Raw genomic sequence first — 12,576 nt, 5'->3', positions numbered from 1 at the left:
AAAATTTCTGCTCCAGAGAAACTTAGAATTAATTATTAGTGTCCTTTGTAAATGGTTTTCCCATCTGTATGATGAAGCTAATTACACATAGATAATAAGGCTTTTTTCAGGATGAAATGATTAATGCATAAAGTACTTAGCAAAATGCTTGGTACATAGTAAGTGCTCAGTGAATAGTATACTTAAAAAATCTTTCAGAGTCCAACTAAAGGAACAATGTCACAGCTCTAGTTTTCTCCATCTTGTTAACCAGGATGTCATAAAAATAAAAATCTTTATTATACACCTTGCAGTAATACAGGTACACTAACTGTAACTATCAAACACTTGCATCTATTAGTCAACCTTATTTTAAAAAGGCCACATTTCCAAGCCCACAAATCTGTATGCAGAACACAGCTCCTTAATGGGGCCATTATGGTCAAAAATATATTAAAATCTAATGTTGGTTTTCTCCAGCTCAAGCTCTGCTGCCTTATTTGGCTCCCATCCCCATCACCTATGAATGGCAGAATCAGGATTTCCATATTCATAAAGGTCTACATTATTGTCCTTCCTGTTGCTCCTTTACCTGATCCTGCTGTTTTCAAGGAGGATGACAGAATCCAGGGGAAGTAATCCAGGTTTGTCTTGTAAGAAATAATTTCAAGATGTTTATGGCTGAAGGACAGTTTGTTACACCCTACCCTGTTTACATTAGTCCATACCTATCACCTATATCTCTGACATGATTCTTCCAACTCTTATCCACCACCTGCATCACCACAATTTATGATGGTGCATACCACATCTCAGGGCTTCTAGTGGCCACAGGTCCAGGATGAAATAGGAACTGAATCTGGATCCAGAGATCTCTATGAATCTGAAACACAAGGAGCCATTTTATGCTATGGATTTTCTGAGTGTCACTTAATAATAAAAAATTATTATAAAAATAATAATTTCTGACATCTATTATATTTTTAGTTTAGCTTCATTTGGGTTTAACATTGTTGAAAGACTTTTTAAAAACTGTCTTTATCAGGGCACCTGGGTGGCTGAGTTGGTTAAGTGGCTGCCTTGGGGTCCTGGGATTGAGCCCCACATAGGGCTCCCTGCTCAGCAGAGAGTCTGCTTCTCACTCTTCCTCTGCCTGCTGCTCTGCTTACTTGTGCTTTCTATCTTTCTGTCAAATAAATAAATAAAATATTTTTTAAAAATTAAAAATAAATAAATGTCTTTATCAAACTAAATTGTATATTATTTTCCCCACATATACACAAAAATAATCCATCATACAATTTAGTTTATTCATACAATGTTGAATGGCAGTTACTTTGCTCCAAAAGGCATTAAACTCTAAGGTTATTTTTCTTTTAGGACAGATGATATTAACTTTATTTCACAAATGAGGAAAGTAAGTCTTTGGGAGGTTAAATAATTTGCTCAAGGCCCATGTAGCAAATAGCAGAAACAGGATTTAAAGCCTGGGTCTTCTGAATCCAAATCTTTTGATTTTTTTTTCTACCTTGACATTTGGAAGTGCCATTCAACTGTCTTGACAAAAATGGTCTCCTTTCTTCCAAGTCAAAAAATAGGCAGTGGCTAATTGAATCCATTTTCCTAAAAGACATCTTTCAAATTACAGGATCCTAAGCCAAATTCCTTCATAAAAGGATCAATTTCCCTCCCAGTCAGCAAAGTTCTTATGCCATTCTAAGAATACTTCCTTTTTTTAACCTGTAAATAGCCATAAAGCCTCATCTATCTGCAAAAAAGATGTTGAGACATCCTGCACCAAACCAGAGCCGCAGCCCCACCCTCAATCTTGCAGTGTTCTGTCACTCATCATCAAAGCCTCTGGCCTTTGCCAACTGTCCCTCTGCAGAAATTTTGCTCAAATTAGAAATGCTACAACTATAAAAATTCCATTTTCCAGACTCCATTTCTTTCAATATCTACTACAGTCCTAGTAAAGGACAGGACAACCACCTGGGAGAAATCCAGAAAATGCAGGCCAATTTTTACTTCAGTCAATAATAAGATGATAGATAACCAGTCCCACAGGAGAAAGATTAAATACTGTTCTCAACTTACCACCTTCTTTTACACATATCTCTGAAAAATTGCAAGGTATAGTCTTCAACTCAATTCTAATTAACCGAGTTTTGCACTTAATGATTATCTACTGTAATTAGTTTTTCTTCAAGGTTTACCAATCCCTTCTTCTAAACTAAATAACATCCCTAAACAGCTAAAAAGCATCATGACCATCCACAGTTAAAGGGGTGGAAATGTTGTCATTTGTGGTTTGGGACTCTAATAATTGCAACTTGAGATGAGGCCAAACACAAAGAATAGCAGAACCGGGTATCACTGGGGCCACATATAACCCAGTCTCAGCTCCAGCTGGATCGGACTGCTGGATGGTATCAGCTTCCATACTGCTTCCCAGACATACAAAGGCAGAGCCCCAAATCCTGCACTACCTCCTCAAAATGGCCTCTCACCTTTCAAAAAAAAAAATAGGTTTGGGTGCAACTAATCTCTTTTGAGCTTCCCTCAACCAACTCTGGCTCCTACATTTTACTCTCTCATTTCATCTATTTTCTTTCCTAGTTTTCAGCCCAGTTTCAACTTTTGTAAGTACCTGATTCCTTGCTTTGGCTCAAATCAGCATCTTCTTCAGCCGTCTTCCTGAGTTTACCGACCTCAGGCTCCAGCTCTGCAGAATTACATTAAACTGGTCAAAATAGATTAGAACTGGTCAGAACTTATTTTTCCGTGTGAGAAAAGGTTTGAACTGGCCATGAGCAAGTTCTGACCACTTTAAACCCATTTGGGCCAGTTTTACGTTGCTAGTGTAAGAACGAGCCACTGAAGGGATCAATTTGAATCAGGAATGAGATGAAGCAGCTTCAATCTGCTTCGAAGACCAGTGTGGGATACAAAAAGAACCTGATGCTAAGGACCATACCATTTGTGGTGGCGATGTTAGAGGGGGAATCAGAGAGGACCTAATACTTTGTGAGGCAGGATCAAACCACTGTAGACCCCGGGGGAGGAGCTAAAAGAAACTGATGCTCAATGACGTAGGATCAAATTATTGGTGTAAGACAGAAGAGGAAAAGATGCTGATGTTCCCCAGACAGAATCAAACCACTGAGATCTATAAGGAGCAAAACAAGGAGGCTTTTCTATAAGGTGTCATCAAACCACTTCGGGGTAGGGATAGAAGAAGGGAAAGTAAGAACATAAAAGGCCTAGTAGTCTGTGAGACAGGATCTTCACTACTGTGAAGTGGCAGAAAGGGAATGCAGTTCTAAGAAGCAGGATCAAACCACTGTTGAAGGGAGGGGAGCAAAAAAGGAGCTGAAATTTCCTGAAGCAAATTTAAATTCCTTTTAGTAAAGTAAAAAAGGATATGATATTCTGTAAAACAGAATCAGATTCTGCTTGTATAATAAATAAGGGGCATTTACATATATTATCTCTTTTGCTCTTTACTCTGCCCTGGTGGTTGGGTGAGACCATCTTCCCCAAAAGGCCCCTGCAGTAATTTGCAGCTGTCTCCCATGGTTTCTAGGCAACAGTACATCTGCTGCTTAATGAACTCTGCCCTTTGACATTAACTCCTGGGTTTCTGGAAGGGAAAGAATATGCACAAATATGAAAAATATGGGGAGCAAATTAAAACAGTATCATCAAATGTTAGGTGGATAAAAGTAGAAGACAACCACACAGACTTTTAAAAATTAAAGGAAGACAGCAGGTAGTTGGGAAATGATGGTTATATAAAGGAAGAAAAACTCACAAAAGCACAGTCCTGTCGACTTAAAAAACCTCAAATCCAAGCCCCCACAAAAATCTTTGAGTCCTCTTATGATATCCTTAGTCAGTGGTGCTTTAATATCTTCAGTGGAAAAGGAGTAGGTTTAACTTCCTAGGGAATTTATTACATTTTCCAATAATCTTGATTCTTTTTTAAAATTTTAAGCCAAACTCAATCCCCCATAATATCCACCCAGTAATCTAAATTCTGTCTTCTAGAGTGTAGGTTAGCAAACTAGGGCTTGCCAGCCATGTTCAACCATCACCTATTTTCTGAAAAGTGTGAGCTAAGAATGGCTTTACATTTTTAAATGGTTGAAAAAATCAAAAGAAAAATATTTTGTGACATGTGAAAATTATATGAAATTCAAATATCATATCATAAATAAAGCTTTCTTGGACCACAACCATGTTCATTTATTTACGTATTATTTATAGCTGCTTTTCTGCTACCATGGAAGAGTTGAGTAGCTGCATCTGAGACAGTATGGCTCTCAGAACCTAAAATATTTACTATATGGCTTTTTACAGAATAAGCGTGCTGACTCCTGATCTACAGCAACAGAGAATCAGTTTTTTTTTTTTATAGAGCTCTGCTTAAGTAAGAATGTAATGATAATGTTAGATATGAAAGGGAATGAAGAGACCTCATGAAGAATGTCAAATTCTCAAACAGATGACAGGGACTGGTACCAAAGTCTTCTGAGACCACAAATAACTTTAAGCCATTTCTCATGGCCTTCAGGGGACAAGATGGAGATTTAGGCTATATGAAATTGCTGAGAGTCTCCAAAAAGAATGAGAGAACGTAAGGAAGGGAAGTTTCAGAGTGTTAAAGGCCTTGAACGCTGAATACAGTTGCTTGGCCATCCTGAAAGCAACAGAAGAGCTAGTATTGAGTTTCAAGTTGGGAAACAGTGGAGCAGCAAAGTAACAGAAGAACTTGAGAAATGTGATTCATGCCTCCAGGTATCTAATTCTCTTCCAGCTCTAGACAAGTTGTAATATTTGAGAAGACCACATCATTTTGGTGATGCGAACTCAAGTTCAGAACAATCTCCTAGTGAATATAATCTGGTTGGAGACCAGGATTCTATACTAAATCAAAATATATTTTGAGTCAGTTTCAAAGGATTTCTGCCTTAGGAGCATAAGAAAACTCTCATCATATCTTTATCTCGTTCTTAGTCACTTTTCAGGACCCATCTAAACCTATATCTCTCCTAGCCCTTTTGCCCTCCTCTGAACTCCTTTAGCGCTTCTTTGTGCTACTCACATGAGCTTCACTCTACCCTGTCTAGTACTAAAGGTACCTCTTTGTGAAAATGGTTTGTTTCTCCAAAAAGACTTCGAGATCTCAGAAAAAAAGGAACCAAACTGATACTTCTCTTTGTTCCTGTGGTATATGGTTGGTTGGGAAGGTTATTGATCCAGCCTTCTAGTGGTCCCTCAGTGTGTGGAGGCCCCCATTTAGGGGGGCTCAGGCACTTCAGGAGCTATGTCAGCTCTAGCCACACATACACCTTCCTAGATTGGAAGACCTGGGAAGAGATGAGGCCTAGTGATATATTACAGCCAATCCTGGGCTTCAATGACCATGCAAAGAGCAGTTAACTCTCTCTGGCCCTGATACCACAACTACCCCAGTTTCCATCATTCTTACTTTTATAGGCTCAGGGAAGAATGTCCTGGTCAGGAAGACAAAACCCACAGTTCTGGCTGCCAGGCATCCAGTCCTATTTTCCACAGCCTCTGTTGATACTGGATCTAGACTTCAGGCTGGACTCAACAGATTCAAGATGAAAATAGGCCCTTGGCTGGGAAGACCAGCTTTCCACAAAGTGCTCTTTCCCCCAACGGCCAAAGCAAACGCCGCCAGCTGGCCAGGGCTAAAAGCCAGCCGGCCACTCCCGACCTCTGCTGGCCAGCCCCAAGGAGGCCCAGAGTCAACAGTGCATGGACAGGTCTGCTATTCTATTCCTTATACCTCTGACATCAGATTCCCTTCAGTGAATCTAAACAACCAAATAGAACTAAAGTCAGCTCTAGCCTCTAGGAAAATGTCAAAGATACCTCATGGGCCTCAACTGCTAAGAGTTGGAAATTCAGCACAGCCTTTACCTTTATTCTCCTCAGCTTCCTGTGTCCAAGCCCACAGGCCAACTTCTGGAGTCTCTCTGTTTAAATTGTTTTCCTATGCTCCCTCAAGGGAAGGGAAAGAAGAATACAAGAATGAACTATCATTACCCACTGTTCTTACTGGTTCACAGACCAAGCTGAGATTCAAAACATAGTTCAACTAATCACTTTTTTTTAACTTAGTATCAAGCATCCCTTCATTATGATGGAGGTGGGGCCAAGTCTCAGACACTGGCTGAAAGAAATATGAAGAGAGGTAGAGGAGGAAAGAGAAGGAAAAGGAGAGTAGAAGAGGCCAGGCAGAAACATGGGAAAGTATATTTTTTAAATGTAATACATAGAAGCCTCTTCTGAAAGAGTGATTTTTGACTAGAAATCACTAGAAGCTAGAAAAGTGCACTTTCTTTGAGAATGAAGTTTTCTTCTCCATGCACATAGAAATTACTCTCCCCTCTCAAGCTAGGGTTATTTGGTCCTAACTTAAGAGAAAACCTGAGGCTAGAAGATATTACTACCAAAAAGGGAAGCATCTCTCCTCAGGGATATTCAACATCTGAATCAAACTAGTAGGTCAGTATCCTCTTTGGTAATAACGATTTAATAACAATAACAGATATTCTAATAACAATCACAGACATTTTATAATAATAACAAATACCATGTATTTAGCACCAACTGTTTGCCTGGCAGTGTTCTATTCCCAAACTGTGCACCAAGGCACACCAGGGTGCCATAGCCAACTCACAGGGCTACTATATTTTACTTTTTTGAGGGAAACACAGTGACATCTGTCGGGCAGAGCATGAACTACTACTTACTATTATGTGTTATGTTCTTAATACAGCAGAAGGGTTAAATACTTCCTTTGGCTTGGGGATGCTGTGAAAACAGTTACTAACACAGGAAAGGCACAGTAAACCAAGAAACTTGGGGAGCTTCTGCCATATATATTACATGGATTATCTCATGCAAGCCTCAAACCTTATGAGATAGGTATTAATATTATTTCCATCTTATAGATAAAGAAACCAAGGCTCCAAGAGATGAATTAATTTGTCCAAGGCAGCCAGCTAAGTGATGGCAAAGCGGGGTTGAGAACCTTGATGTGGCAGACTTCAGAGATTGCTCATAAACCATTTGCAACACTTCCCTCTCATAATTAACTTTGTCCACTACTCTCATTACATATGCAGGCTATGAAGAATGCCTTGATAGAACAAGTGACCTTTGTGTTATAGAAATAGTATTACTATTCTGAAGTCCAGAATGTGACCTATAAATCAAGACACATAAAAGACATAGGAAAAGGGACATTATTTATTTATTTTTTAAGATTGTTCTTTTTTTGAGAGAGAGTAAAAGAGCGTGCATGCACATGTGTGCACAGACAAGCAGGGGAGAGGGGCAGAGGGAGAGAGAGAGAAAATCTTAAGCAGGCTCCACATTCAGAGCAGAGCCCAACGCAGGGCTCACTTTCATGACACTGAGATCACAACCTGAGCTGAAATCAAGAGTCAGATGCTCAACTGACTGAGCTACCTAGTCACCCTCATTGGGACATCATTTAAAAAGCAAGAATTAAGCGAAAAAGAAACAAAGCCTGAAAACGGGACTGCTCTTAAGCTATTGAATGGTTCAACTGCTTTTAACTAATGTTTGGGAGACGCCCCCATGCTTACTATAATCTTACCCTAAATTTTATCTGTCCTGAACCACTAAAGTTCACTTTTGTGTTATAGTGTGAGAAACAATGCCTCACTGCCTCACTGAATATAAAAGAAGAAGCATCCACCCTCGTTGCCACTGGTTTCCCTTTTGCAACCATAAGGGAAACGAGGATGAGGACAAAGCCAACATATAAAAGAGGGCAGAGTCAAGAGAATCATAAAGAAAAGAAGCAAAGTAATGACTAAACCATGATTAAAGCCTCTCCTATCTCTATATTTTCCTGTTACATGAGTCAATAAGTCCCTGATCTGTTTCAGCCAGTGTGAGTTGGGTTTTCTGGATTTTGTAACCAAAATCATCCTGAGTAATAATTACTCTCCTAAAACATCTAATATAATACTAGTACATTCATCCATAAGAACTCAGTCCAATGTCAGTTACTCAATGAAGCTTGTTTGGAACCTCCAAACAGAATTTATTGTTCTTTCCTTTGTGAACTCAGAGTTCACTATATAGATCTTTACTGTACAAACATAACACCTTGGATCATACATTTACAGTTTCTTCTTTATCTATTGTCTCTTCCACTGTAAGATGAACCTGTGGTGCCATATAAAATGCCAAGCACATGGAAGATACTCCATAGGCATTTTTTTAAAAGATTATTTATTTATTTATTTGACAGAGAGAGAGATCACAGTAGGCAAGCAGAGAGAGAGGGGGAAGCAGGCTCTCCTCTGAGTAGAGAGCCCGATGTGGGGCTCAATCCCAGGAGCCTGAGATCATGACCTGAGCCGAAGTCAGAGGCTTAACCCACTGAGCCAGGTATGTTTTATCTGAACCAAAATGAAATATTAAGCATTCAATCAATGCTAATTCAGTTATCCTTCCTCTGGTAAGCAGAATGCTGCCTGACAGGCCCTATTCTTATTGTAAACTCTGAGGGTTCATGAACCTGACCCACACCAGTCCTGGACACATGCAGAACAACTACAAATGGTAATATTCAGTCTGATGTCCCAGCACCCAACACCTTGCACCAAACCTGAAAGAAGTTAATCAAGAGGTTGCTGGGACAAGCCATGGGCCCACTGAATCCAGCTCAGGCATTAGCAGCACAATAATGGCCACACAAATGCAACCAACTTTTCAATTAGGACAGCACAAAGGCATTTTCAGAAAGGCCTCAAAAATATACTCATTTAATTCTCTCTTCGCTGTCCCATCTCCAAGCCTGCAATTCTACAGAAGAAGTTAATTGTGTTGACTGGGGGCTTTGGATTTTTTCAAGTGCCAATTCCTCCCTGTACAGTAGTTCACCCTTTTCTGAACTCCCAGAGCGCTTTACACATTCTTCGAGTATCACTTCACTTATTAGCTTGTGATTATCTCTCTCTCTATATATATATATATGTCTGTTTTTCCCACTAGACTGTGAGTTCCTTGAGGGTAAGAACTGTGTTTTCGTAGTCTGCACCCCATGGACCTAGCATAGTGTCTAAAGCAGAATAGGTGCTCAGAAAGTATTGGTTGAAATGAATTATTATTATTATTATTCTCTCAAAAGAATGGGTTAGATTAATGGGTTAGATTTTATGCCATTTTGATCCTTGATACCTTCTTGTACAGGAAAAGTTTAGGAATTGGAGATGGTGACAGAAGACAAGGATTGGAGCCTGGCATGGCCAATTACTAGCCCTATATCCTTATATCCTATATTCCTATATCCTTGCTTAAGTCCTGTAACCTCTTCTGAAACATAGTTTTTTTACCCACAAAATTAGGGCAATCTTAAACATGCCTTACAAGGTTATAGTAAAGAAAAAAAAACACTATCTGAGGCAGCACTTTGCGAATGTGATATCTTATGAAAAAGTTGAGTTACTATATAATGTAATTAAATTAAAGGAGGATATTTTTCATAATTCTTTTTGCCTGGAGATAGGTCAGAGTTCCTTCAGAGTGATTCAGAGATTTCCACTATGTGTTCTGGATGTGTCCTGAGTTGCCTTTCATGGTTATAAGCCTCTTCTCCCCACTCCCCATTGGATAATAAACAGCTTTCATCCCTTAGGCATCCTTCTTCCGTGATGTTCAAGGCTGGCAAATGGCAGTGGAGACAACCCAGATATGGCTCTTAAAATCAGCATTAGAATGATATTCTTGCATATGAGAAGCCTTCCACTTTTTACCGCACTTTAGTTAATATTAACACGAATCTATGTTTCCTGAGTACCTGCTGGCTGGAGGGTGAGAAAAGCCATCTAACAGGAATGGTGATGGGGGTGATGTCCACTCTGAATGCCAAACTAAAGCCTGCCAAATTGAGCTACATACTGCTCCTCAGACATGCCCTGTGATTTTTCTACTTTTGTATCTTTGCTCCTGTGCTACAGAGGTCTGAAATGGACTACTTCCACCCCTTTCTCAATGTCAAGTGATAACTATCCTTCAAGGCCTGGCTCAAATCCTATCTTTACTAATCTTTCCCCATATACCACCTCCTCCTGCAAATTCTTTCTCCTTCTAATATCTCTCTAAAGCACATGGATTCTGACACTTAAAACTTTCCTATGATCTGTCTCAGTCAGTATCTAATTTACCCTCTCCTCCTAGGTACTGCATTCATCATCTTTTGCCTGTAATATTACAGTTGCATATACAGTCTCCTTGTCACTGGTTTTTCCTTCAGTCTATATTCTACTACCAAAGGCAGCTTTCTGAAATACAGACCACTTCTCTAATCTAAAACTTCTTTTTTTCTGATTTAAAATTTCTGATGGCAAATTTAATAATATAATATAACATAATAGCTACTAAATACAGATCCATGAACTCATTACATGAGAATCATGGCAGAAGGTAGTGGAGGGGTAATAGATTGTTAAAAGCTTAGATTCCCAATAGGATTCTGTTTCCTGAACGTCTGTAACTTTAAAGGTATTGAAGTCAGCCAAGGATGGCAAATATGTTTCATCTCGTAAATCAATTCAAATTGACTGCAAGTGGCCATACTGTGTTCAGAAGGATTCTAAGCCTTATCCAGGATTTCTGGGAAAGAATATTACATCTGATTAAAGCTTGCTACCATGGGCATGGAAGGAGCTGATAGTGATGACCATGCCAGACACTTACCATACTTGCTGTAGACACACAGGGCAACAAGCCAGGCAATGCCCACCTTTGTGTAATGTTCCATTTGTCTAGAATGTGTCCCTTTACCCATACCTCCCATATTTGATTCCCTAGAAAAATAATCATTGTCTGAGTTCAATTCAAATATCACCTAGTCTGGCAAACTTTGGATGATTTACTTTTACATCATTACTTCTCTCATCTGGGTTTTCATTATAATTTGTTCATAAGCAGAACTTACCACGTTTAGCACCTCAAATCCTTTCTTTAATGAAGAAGAATATAAATTATTTTTTTCAATATTGAATTATTTTGTAAACCTCTGTGCATATCTATCTGACCTATTAGACTTTGGTCTACTACAGGTAAATGACTGTAGATTATTTATCTTTTTATTCCAAGCCCCTGGCTCTGTACCTGGTACCCACAGGGTACTCAGAAACATGCTTGAAACTAAGGCAGATTCTATTTGGGAGGAGTGAAAAGAAGAGGAAGCAAGAGACCTGGCTTCAAATAGCATCAAACTCATCATCCTTCCCTGAAGAGCATAGGGTTGGGCCCATGCATGCAAATAAACACTTCCAAATGAAGGAAGATAAAGCACTGACAGGAAGGCAACATGAAATAGGTGCAAAGATGTCTCCTTTCTTCCATAATGCTTTCTTGGACTAATTTGTCCTTCAGTGGTCTCCTGCTGTTTTCTACAATGCTTATTGTCATATCTCACAAATTGGTATCTGCTTGTCTGAGGTGAGTCTTGCCTTTACTACTAGACTACTCCTAGAAAGCAGGAATCAGGGCTGAATGTTTTCATATCTCCAGTACAAGTCTAGGCACATGTTATACATTCAAGAAAGGCTTGCTACTTGATTTATTGAATGACTATTATTTGTGGATTGATAGGTCAGGTATTTATGTAATGCTTGGCCCAGTGTTTATTGTTCTCCAAAACCAGAGTGGTAAATGCTCAGAGAAACTCCTGTTCATGTAAAAATAAAATTCTTCTACCTCCACATTAATCTGCCCAGAGCTTGCTTCTACGTACTGACAATGCCTTACCTATGCCCTGGAGTTGGAAAATAAAACTAACTTGTGTGCCTAGCATGGAATATAATGGGGAAAGTTGTGGGTCTAGGCTTAGATGTCTTGAACTCTTCTTCAGACTCTGACAACAAGTTGCTATATGGTCTTGGGCAAGATTCCTCCCCTCAGTCTTATCATCTATTAAATGAGAGAGTTAGACAAGCAGGTCCCTAAATGCCTTTTCTACAAAACATTAGAGACTCTTAATGTCACAAAACAAACTGAGGGTGGCAGGGGTGGGTAGGGAGAGGGTGGTGGGGTTATGGACATTGGGTAGGGTATGTGCTATGGTGAGTGCTGTGAAGTGTGTAAACCTGGCGATTCACAGACCTGTACCCCTGGGGCTTATAATACATATATGTTTATAAAAAAATAAAAAAGTTATTTAAAAATGCCTTTTCTGCTCTAACTTCCATTGTTCTATTAAGACAAGTGTGTTTACAATAAGGAACATGAATGAAGGAATTGAAAGTATCAGCCCTTAGGCCTTTTAGGTTTTATTTATCCAAAAAAGTTTTGGGGGTGCCTGGGTGGTTCAGTCAGCTAAGCCTCTGCCCTTGGCTTATGTCATGATCCCTGGAGTCCCAGGGTCAAGCCCCCCACATCAGGCTCCCTGCTTAGTGGGCAATCTGCTTCTCCTTCTCCCTCTGCACCTCCTCCGATCTTTCTCTCTCTCTCTCAAATAAATAAATGACATCTTTAACAAAATTCCAGCATAACTTTTTAAAATTTTTTATTTCT

General features: G+C 39.4%; 1 long non-coding RNA gene across 2 annotated transcripts in view; it reads right to left on the bottom strand.

Moving 5' to 3' along the window:
- The window catches only part of LOC132007457 (uncharacterized), a 114,073-nt gene extending 111,208 nt beyond the window's left edge, over positions 1-2,865 (bottom strand). Inside the window, exons 1-2 of one of the 2 annotated variants that reach the window (XR_009401361.1) lie at positions 2,630-2,865; positions 572-862 (exon numbers count right to left, since the gene is read on the bottom strand). This is a non-coding gene — a long non-coding RNA (uncharacterized LOC132007457). The remainder of the gene's footprint in view (positions 1-571; positions 863-2,629) is intronic. The other variant, XR_009401362.1, reaches the window with a different exon arrangement.
- Between the last annotated feature and the right edge of the window lie 9,711 nt (positions 2,866-12,576).

This window comes from Mustela nigripes, chromosome X (assembly GCF_022355385.1).
Source record: "Mustela nigripes isolate SB6536 chromosome X, MUSNIG.SB6536, whole genome shotgun sequence".
Lineage (NCBI taxonomy): Eukaryota > Metazoa > Chordata > Mammalia > Carnivora > Mustelidae > Mustela > Mustela nigripes.
This window is presented reverse-complemented; position numbering and strand designations above follow the sequence as displayed.